Genomic DNA, 9,155 nt, shown 5'->3' with positions numbered 1-9,155 from the left:
ATAGCACGTGACCATCCTGCTGTTCCTAATCTAATCATTTAAATTTGTTCCATCGAAGATGACTCTCCCACAAAGGTTCATGAGAGAGAAGGAGATTGTAGGGTTTGAGCAAGAAGCATTGTTGGAAGACATCTGAAAAAGAAGAAAGACAAAGTTTAGATTAGATATAGAGTCCTTAATATAACACCCAAAATGAAATATTAAGGCTAGGACCCAACACAAGATTTTACAATTTGGAAGAGGGATGCCGTAATCCAAGTTGCAAAATATTTGAAGGTAGGTAAATGACAATTTACCAATTTCCACCATGAAAAATGAAATTGATTATTAGGTTTTAGATGAATTAAAATTCCTATATTCTTTTGAGACTCAAGGAACTTTTCAATGGCATGTTTAAATCTCGATTATGCCCTTCAAGTTTGTGACTGGGATACCGAGGATCACAAACAAGGTATGAATAACCATGCAAATATACTTGGTACTCTTAAAGTCATTTATCACCTAATCGATGTTCCGGTTAACCACAAACGCTCCATCGATCTATGACAAACATTAAGCTACCCTTTGCCACCCTTACTAGTCCATGTTAGTGTGCCGGTTAACCACACACACTCCACTAACGACTTGGTAAGGTGCAAAGTGTAATTTCATGGGTTAGTATCAATTTCACATTTTCCTAAAGTAACTAAGATTGGGAATTTATAAAACATTCATTTACTTTATAATTATGATTATAGTTAATGAGAATTAATGTCCTATCCTACCCGTTCGGCTAACCACCCTCCACCAGTCAAGGAAGTGGTGGGTGAGAATGGACACCCATTAAACCACGATTTTATAGGTAGTAACTTTATACCCCCCCCCCCCCCTTATAGACCAGCTTCGTGAATGAGGTATGCTAACAGTAAGACTGACTTGTTCTTATACATACATATATATATATATATATATATATATATATATATATATATATATATATATATATATATATATATATATATATATATATATATTAAACTTATAAGATTATGTTAGTATAAGGGTTAAATTTTAAACTTTTAAAATTCTAGGGTTTGGAATTAAAGTATTAATTGTGTGTGAGTTTACAAATTCCAAAACTTGAGGGCAAATTTTGAAACTCTTCAAAACTTTTCAACTTCATAACATATGATTTTAAAGGATTTTAAAATGAGAATCTTCATTTTCTATAACCTATGATTTTTAACGATTCATTTAAATGAAAAACTTTTGGAATTCCATAAGTTGAGGACAAGTTATGGAGTCCATTAAAATCATCAACTAAACTAACAAGCATGTTCAAGTTCTAGATTAAACTCATATGAACAAGACAATTCAAATCAAACAAATTTCATGTAATTAGACTAATCATATAAACTAATATAAAACATGAAATTTTGACAATTATCTTTTGAATTGGATAAGCATGATCATTACTACATCAAAAACAGGTTTATAAGTTCAAAAACGGTTTAGGGTAATGATCCTAGTCCAATTCTAGCTTTAAAACTCGAAAATCTGTACTCAGGGGCTCCAACTCGTCGAGTGTATGAACAAACTCGACGAGTTGGCCTATTTTGTAAAGGGACTCGGCGAGTCCACTGTCCAGACAGCAGAATTTTATTTTTACAGCATTTCTAAGCAAGTAGCATCAAGTATAATTGAAAACAAGCCTAGACTCTGATACCACTGAAGGGTTTTGAGCATTCTAACACTCCTAAGGTGTACATGCAACCCTAAATACCTTGGATCTATGTTTTCTCTATTATACATGTAAACTTTCAATTTCCAAGGTATTACCCTAACTAGCATACAAAACTTTGATACTTGGGTAATAAAACAAGTTAGATAACATACCTTTTCTTGTAGCTTGTTGCTTGGAGCTTTAAGAGCCTAGCACCAATAATGTGAATGCCTCAAGTGGAATCACAAATGAACACTAACACTTGGAATACTTGGAAGAGGAATCCTTTGCTCACAAAATCGGCTACACTTTTGCACACACTCACTAGTGCCGAATTTGATAGCTAGGGGGTTACTTATATAGTGAGTCATGATTAGGGTTACACCATGCAAACCCTAATGTGCATGACTTTCCACATTCCTTATGCTCCATGGGTTTTAACCTACATGGAGTATCCATGGGTCACCACATTGGTTTAGCCCAACATAAAGAATCATGGATCATAAGCCCACTTTACAAGAATGAATGACTTACACAATCAATCCTCATTTATTTAATTAGTCTCTTTTGATCACAAAATTAATTCCAAATTAATTCTTGATCAATACTAATTAAATAATATGATTTCATATTAATATATTATAACTTATAATATATTAATAAACCATAAAAAATCATCTTCTCAAAAGTCCAAATTGTTCTGGTGAAGTGCAACCCAAATGGACCATGCTAAATCGGGTCAAGTACATACCAAATATATTTATGGACTTAGACACCTTATCCAATAATCAGAGCCTTGGTTTGAGAGAATTGGATGGACATTCGTGGGATTCCAAAATCAAATAAGGATTTGAAAGTTTTACAAACCTTTTTACAATGAAATTTCGAGGAAGGGAACGAAGTAAGCAGAGTGTACAGTCAACTGAAGCTCGGGGCAATAATCTCCCAAAATATTCATATTTGTGTTTTATGTTGTTTTGTAGTTGCTGTTATTGAGCTGATAGAAATGCATGTTAGTTGGTAGGCTATGGATCCTTCAGGACTTGCAGGATAGGGTTGCCTGATTTTTGTGATGTCATATAGCCTACGAGATTCTTGTGAATGTTTTTCTAGGGGTTGAAGCTAAGATTGATAATTATTTCGTGTAAACCGCATGGTTATGCATAGTGAGGATTTTATAGCCTTAAAATGTTTGGTTTGGCCTAATTTCCTATTCCTTGTTTGGTTGTGGTATTGGGGTGGGGTCTTTTATTCGAATATCCATTAATTCTAGATTATGTACAATTGGATTACATGAAGTCATTAGCAAGGTTAGCAAAGACTTCTTACGGATCAGAGCAATAGCTGAGCAGAGACGTAAGATGTGTATCTAGAGGTTTATTTGTAGCTCTTCAAGCACCTAGGTGTATGTGTATTGTATTCCTTGGAAGCAGGTGTTTGTGCATTTAGGGACCTTGGGGGGATCTAAATCAACTACACATAGGTGTGGAAGGTAGTATCGGCTTGTACTACTTAAAGCATAGGATCCGTATGTGGGTTAGATGGAGTCCCGATGGTATTAACGAATTGAGTGGACTATATGCTTGTCATGTTTTTAGTATGGTTTTGACCTTTTTCTTGTGTATTTTAGTATGGTGTTTACCCGAGGTTTAGGCTTCAGAGGCCCAGAGAGGAAGGGTGTCAGTGATGATGAGATCCATAGGATCATTGCTGCGGAGGTGGCCACAACGATGCTGTCACCGAGGCTATTGGTGTTGCAGCCAGTCTAGTTGTCGCCGCTGCAAGGTCCCACGGGGGTGATTCGATGCAGTATCGGGAGTTCACCAACACGAAGCCCCCGCAGTTTGACGGATTTTAGGATCCGATTACTATGATGAGGTGGATCACTGATATTGAGGGATGTGTCTATACTTGCTCTTGTCTGAATGATTTGAGGGTTCGCTTTGCATTGAACCTACTTTGCTTAGGAGCGAAGGGCTGGTGGAAGTTCATGATTGCTGATTTATCACCTATGGTAAAGGCCATAGAGACATGGGACCAATTTTTTGAGATGTTTCTAAAAGAGTGTGTTCCTTTGGTGGAGAGGAAGCGATTGGATCAGGAGTACCTATTGCTCTGGAAGACGACAGATACGGTGACACAGATCACCATGATGTTCCATGAGATAGATTTGTTTTGTCCAGAGTATGCATCTCAGAGTAGAGATATGAGACCAGTCCAGTTGCAACTGGCGACTAAGCAGGTAAAGCCAGTTAATTCGAGAGCAGGAGGTCATAGGATCCGCACTTGCAGTAAGTGTGAAAAGGTTCATGAGGTTCCCTATTGATCGAGATCAATATGCCACTTATGTGGCAAGGTCGGGAACTTTGCAAAGGAGAGACCGAAGGGTTTTCGAGTTTGTTTCAGCTACAACCAGGTAGGCCATGTAAATACCAAATGTCCACTTCTTGTAGCAAAGCCGGTTCAGACTCCTGCTCCTACGACCCTACACATCACTTATGGGCATCAGGGGAAGGTTGAGACCCCAAAGGCCAGGGGTCGAGCTTTCCAGTTGACTACGGAGGAGGCCAGAGTAGCACCCGATGTCATCGCTGGTATGTAGCCATTTTATATTCCTGCTAAATGATTTTATTGTTTAGGATTATGATGTAATTCTATTAGGTACATTTCTTGTGAATTTTATACATGCCTTGGTGTTATTTGACTCGAGTGCTAGTCGGTCTTTTGTATCTACATCTTTCTGTAGAGGTTTCAGTGTTGCCCTCCAGGCCCTAGCTCAACCTTTAAAGGTCACTATAGCTGATGATCGCACAGTTTTGGCGACTGAGATTTACCGGAATTATGTATTGGTTGAGAGATTTTTGGTGTCGGATTTCCAATTGATCTTATTCTTATTGCGTTGGGAGATGTCTGTGTGATTTCGGATATGGATTGGTTGAGTCGGTTTGGGGCATTGATTGACATCGAGAATCAGTTAGTGAAAATTCGCGACCATAGTGGGGGAGTGTTGACCATCTATGGTGAGGGTACTAGGGTTGGATCAACTTTTTGTTCCGCCTCCAAGAAGAGGCAGTGTGTTCAGCATGGATTTATGGGATATCTTGTGTATATGGTCGACACATGGGTTGAAAGGGAGAAGTCAGTTTTCGATGTCCCTATCTTGAGGGAGTTCCCCAATGTTTTCCCAGAGGACTTTCTTGGCATTCCTCCCGAGAGACAAGTCGAGTTCAGGATCGATTTGATCCCTAGTGCTTCCCTGATAGCGAATGTGCCATATCGCCTTGCACCACCAGAGATGCATGAGTTATCCTCACAGCTGCAGGAGCTGTTGGGGAAGGAGTTTAGTTGGCCGAGTAGCTCGTCGTGTGGAGCATCGATCCTTTTTTCGAGAAGAAAGATAGTTCACACCGAATGTGCATTGATTACCTGGAGTTGAACAAATTGATAGTGAAGAACTGGTATCCATTACCGCATATCAACGACCTTTTTGATCTATTGCAGAGGGCATCTTGGTTTTCCAAGATTGACTTGAGGTCCGGTTACCATCACATGAGGGTTCAGGAGGAGGATATCTTGAAGACGGCTTTCCGAACTCGCTATAAGCAGTATGAGTTCGTGGTGATGCCTTTCGGGCTCACTAACGCACCAGAAACATTCATGGATCTCATGAACCGGGTGTGAAGGCCCATGTTGGATCGTTCAGTGATTGTTTTCATCAATGATATTTTGGTCTATTCCAAGACCAAGGAGCAACGTGAGGAGCATATGTGAGAGCTTCTTGAGATTCTTAGGGCTGAGAGGTTGTACTTCAAGTTCTCCAAGTGTGAGTGTTGGTTGCGCGAGCTCCAGTTTTTAGGGAACCTCGTTAACCAGGATGGTATATTGGTAAACCCGACCAAGATTGAGGCGATTATGCGGTCGGAAGTTCTGAAGTCTCCATCTGAGATTCAAAGTTTCCTCGGGCTGGCAGGGTATTATCGGAGATTCATCAGGGATTTCTCTAAGATTGCAGTTCCTCTTAATAGAATGACTAGGAAGGATGTCACCTTCCATTGGAGGCCTGAGTAGTAGCCAACATGTGAGACTCTTCGATAGAAGGTTTATGAGGCGCCAGTGCTTACCCTTCCTGAGGGAGTTGAGGATTTTGTGGTATACTGCGACACATCTATCATGGGTTTGGGTGCATTTCTGATGCAGAGAGGGAACGTGATTGCTTACACTTCGAGGCAACTAAAGCCTCATGAGGCAAAGTATCCTACTCATGATCTGGAGTTAGGGGCAGTAGCCTTCCCTCTCAAGATTTTGCGTCACTATCTGTATGGAGTCCGGTGTACTATTTACAGACCACAAGAGTCTTAGGTATCTGATGGATCATCCTAATTTGAATATGAGGCATCGAAGATGGTTTAACATAGTGAAGGAATACGACTGTGATATTTTGTACCATCCGGTAAGGCCAACGTGGTGGCAAACACATAGAGTCATGTCAACACCCCAATTCAGGATGTATGTGTGAGGATGACAGTAGTGACTCCAGTATTGGAGATGACCAGGTCTACTCTGATGGAGGTTATCAAGGTGGAAAATCAGAAGAGTGAGTTGGTGATTCATCAAATGTCAGTTTTTGATTATGATAGTCAAGGATTGTTAACACTACATGGTAGGATTTGGATGCCTTATGGCGGGCAGGACCCGACATATTTTGTTGGATGAGGCACACAAATTGAGATTCTCTATCCACCCGGGAGCGAAAAAGATGTACCATGATCTGATACATAATTATCAGTGTCCCTTTATGAAAAGGGATATAGCCTGGTTCATGGAGCGGTGTCCGACCTGCCGGAAGGACAAGGCCGAACATCAGCACCCTCATGACAAATTGCAGCCTCTGGAGGTCCCGTTATGGAAATAGGAGCAAATCACAATGTATTTCTTCACGAAGTTGCCTAGGGCTGCAAAGATTTTGGACGCTATCCGGGTGATTGTTGATCGGTTGACCAAGCATGCTCACTTTTTGGCCATCCAGGAGTGCTCGTCGGCTGAAACGTTAGCTGACATTTATGTTCGTCAGGTGGTTGCTCTCCATGGGGTGCCTACTTCGATTGTTTCAGACCAGGATGTCAGTTTCATTTCTAGATTGTGGAAAAGGTTCCACGAGGATTTGGGTACCTAGTTACACCTTAACACCACCTACCATCCGCAAATGGGCAGACAGAGTGAGCGGACCATTCAGACTCTCGAGGATATGCTGAGGGCATGTGGCCTAGACTTCGGTGGGATTTGGGATTCCTACCTCCCTTTAGATGAGTTTTCGTATAACAACAACTATCACGCCAACATTGGTATGCCACCCTTTGAGCTCCTCTATGGGAGGAAGTGCAAGACCCGGATTTGTTGGGTAGAGGTTAGCCATAGGGTCATGGGGAGCACATAGATAATGCTCAAGATGATAGAGTTTATTCAGCAGGTTAGGCAGAGACTTCAGATAACACATAGTCGCCAAAAGATCTATGCCAACCGACGTCGATCTGAGTTGGAGTTTCATAGGGTCATGGGTACTTCTAAAGGTTTCTCCTAGGAAAGGCGTCATCCAATTCAGAAAGCGGGGCAAGTTGGGTCCCAGGTTTACTGGTCCTTTCCGAGTGGCAGCTAGGGTGGGCAAGGTAGCCTACTGTTTGGACTTACCAGAAGAGCTCAGTCAGATTCATAACACTTTCCATGTATCCCAGTTGTAGAAGTTTATGGCATATGAGACCATTGTAGTACCCTTGGATGATATACAACTGGATTACCGTCTGAATTATGTTAAGCGGCTGATAACGATTACTGATAAAATTGAAGGCCTTACAGAACAAGGTAGTGAGTCTGGTCAAGGTTTAGTGGTAACACTGGAAGGGATCCGAGTGGACTTGGGAGCCCAAGGAGGAGAAGCACGAGCATTATCCCGATCTATTCGCAGTTGAGGACTTCAAGGACGAATTCAGATTCTAGTGGGGGAGAATTATAACACCCATTCCTCAGGTATATTTTCTTATGATTTTTTTAAGTTATATTTTTTATGAAATTAGGAAGTACGCAGAGCGTAGGTAATGAAGTACTTAAGGATTAATTCATTAATCTCATGCGGGGGTTTTTACCCACTATACAGAGCGTAATCTTGGTTATGCAGGGCGTAGTGGCGTAGAGTGAAAACCTTAAATTCTGAGTTTTGAGCTCTATTTAAAGGACCTTAACCCCTTGATACCTTTCTTATGACCAACCTCCATCCTCCACAACTTCCCTTTCGTAACCCTAATCCTTTTTGAGGTTCTATGTGTTTGTGTGTGTCCTCCTTTGAAGAAGAAGATCCTTGGAGAAGCATCTAAGAGTCCAAGCCTTGTAGATCCAGATTCTTTAACTTGTTTTCCACCTCTAAGAGGTATAAAGTTTCCATCTTGGCAATCCTTCATGTTAGATCTAGTTAGTGTGCTTTTTGTCCCATAACTTTGGTTCTAGTGAGTATGTTGTACTCCAAACCATTTAAAGACCTCTTCATGCTGTTATTGGGTTGTAGAACCATAAACTTTGAGATTTTTAACACTCTCTTTCACCCCATGCATGAGATCTTGAGCATTGGTACATTTCCTGGACTTAAGGCTTGGATTATTACTCATTTATTACATGCAAATGGATAAAGTCAGGGACTTTATCCATTAAGACGTCCATATAGTTCATATTGGGAAGTTTGATGAGTTAGTTGTCTGAATTAATAGCTTAATGAATCAATTAGCATTTAGTCTTAGTACGTAGGACATACATCTTACTACGCAGGGTGTAGCCTGATGTTGGCTCGTAACCTCGTAGCTTCTACGCCATGCATACTATATTTGGTATACGGGGCTTAGAAAGTAGATTGTAGACTTTGACTTGTTGACTTTTGGTTAAAATTAGGTTGTGAGCATAGTTTGACAAGGGTACTTCTTTATTGTTGATTAGGTGCATATTTTGTACTTGTCTACCATGTGTGAATTGTGGTAATTAGCTGCTACTTGTGAGGTGAGTCTTCTCACTATATTACCTATGTTTTAGTATATGCATGTTGACCAACTGAGTCTTATTTGTTGACTGATGTTATCTATGAAATTATGATGTTGATATCTCATGGAATGTTGTGAGTCCACGGGACTGCTATTAGTCTCGAGGGTTGCTGATAACCCCTAAAATATGTTGTTAATCCACAGGGTTGTTGTTAACTCATAGTTGTTTATTTTGTCGAGTTGTATGTAATATTTTGGGAACTCACTAAGATTCGTAATTATATTTATGGATTAAATATGTTTCAGGTACTTTAGAGGATCGCGGGAAGGAGAAGACTTGACTATACACTCTGGCTTGCAAATTTTATGATTTTCACATTTTGATAAACTGATTTGGATGATTGTATTGATGTACGTGGGATTTTTCATGACTTGGT

Source organism: Lactuca sativa, chromosome 3 (genome assembly GCF_002870075.4).
Source record: "Lactuca sativa cultivar Salinas chromosome 3, Lsat_Salinas_v11, whole genome shotgun sequence".
In the NCBI taxonomy this organism is placed as follows: domain Eukaryota; kingdom Viridiplantae; phylum Streptophyta; class Magnoliopsida; order Asterales; family Asteraceae; genus Lactuca; species Lactuca sativa.
Note: the sequence above shows the minus strand (reverse complement) of the source record.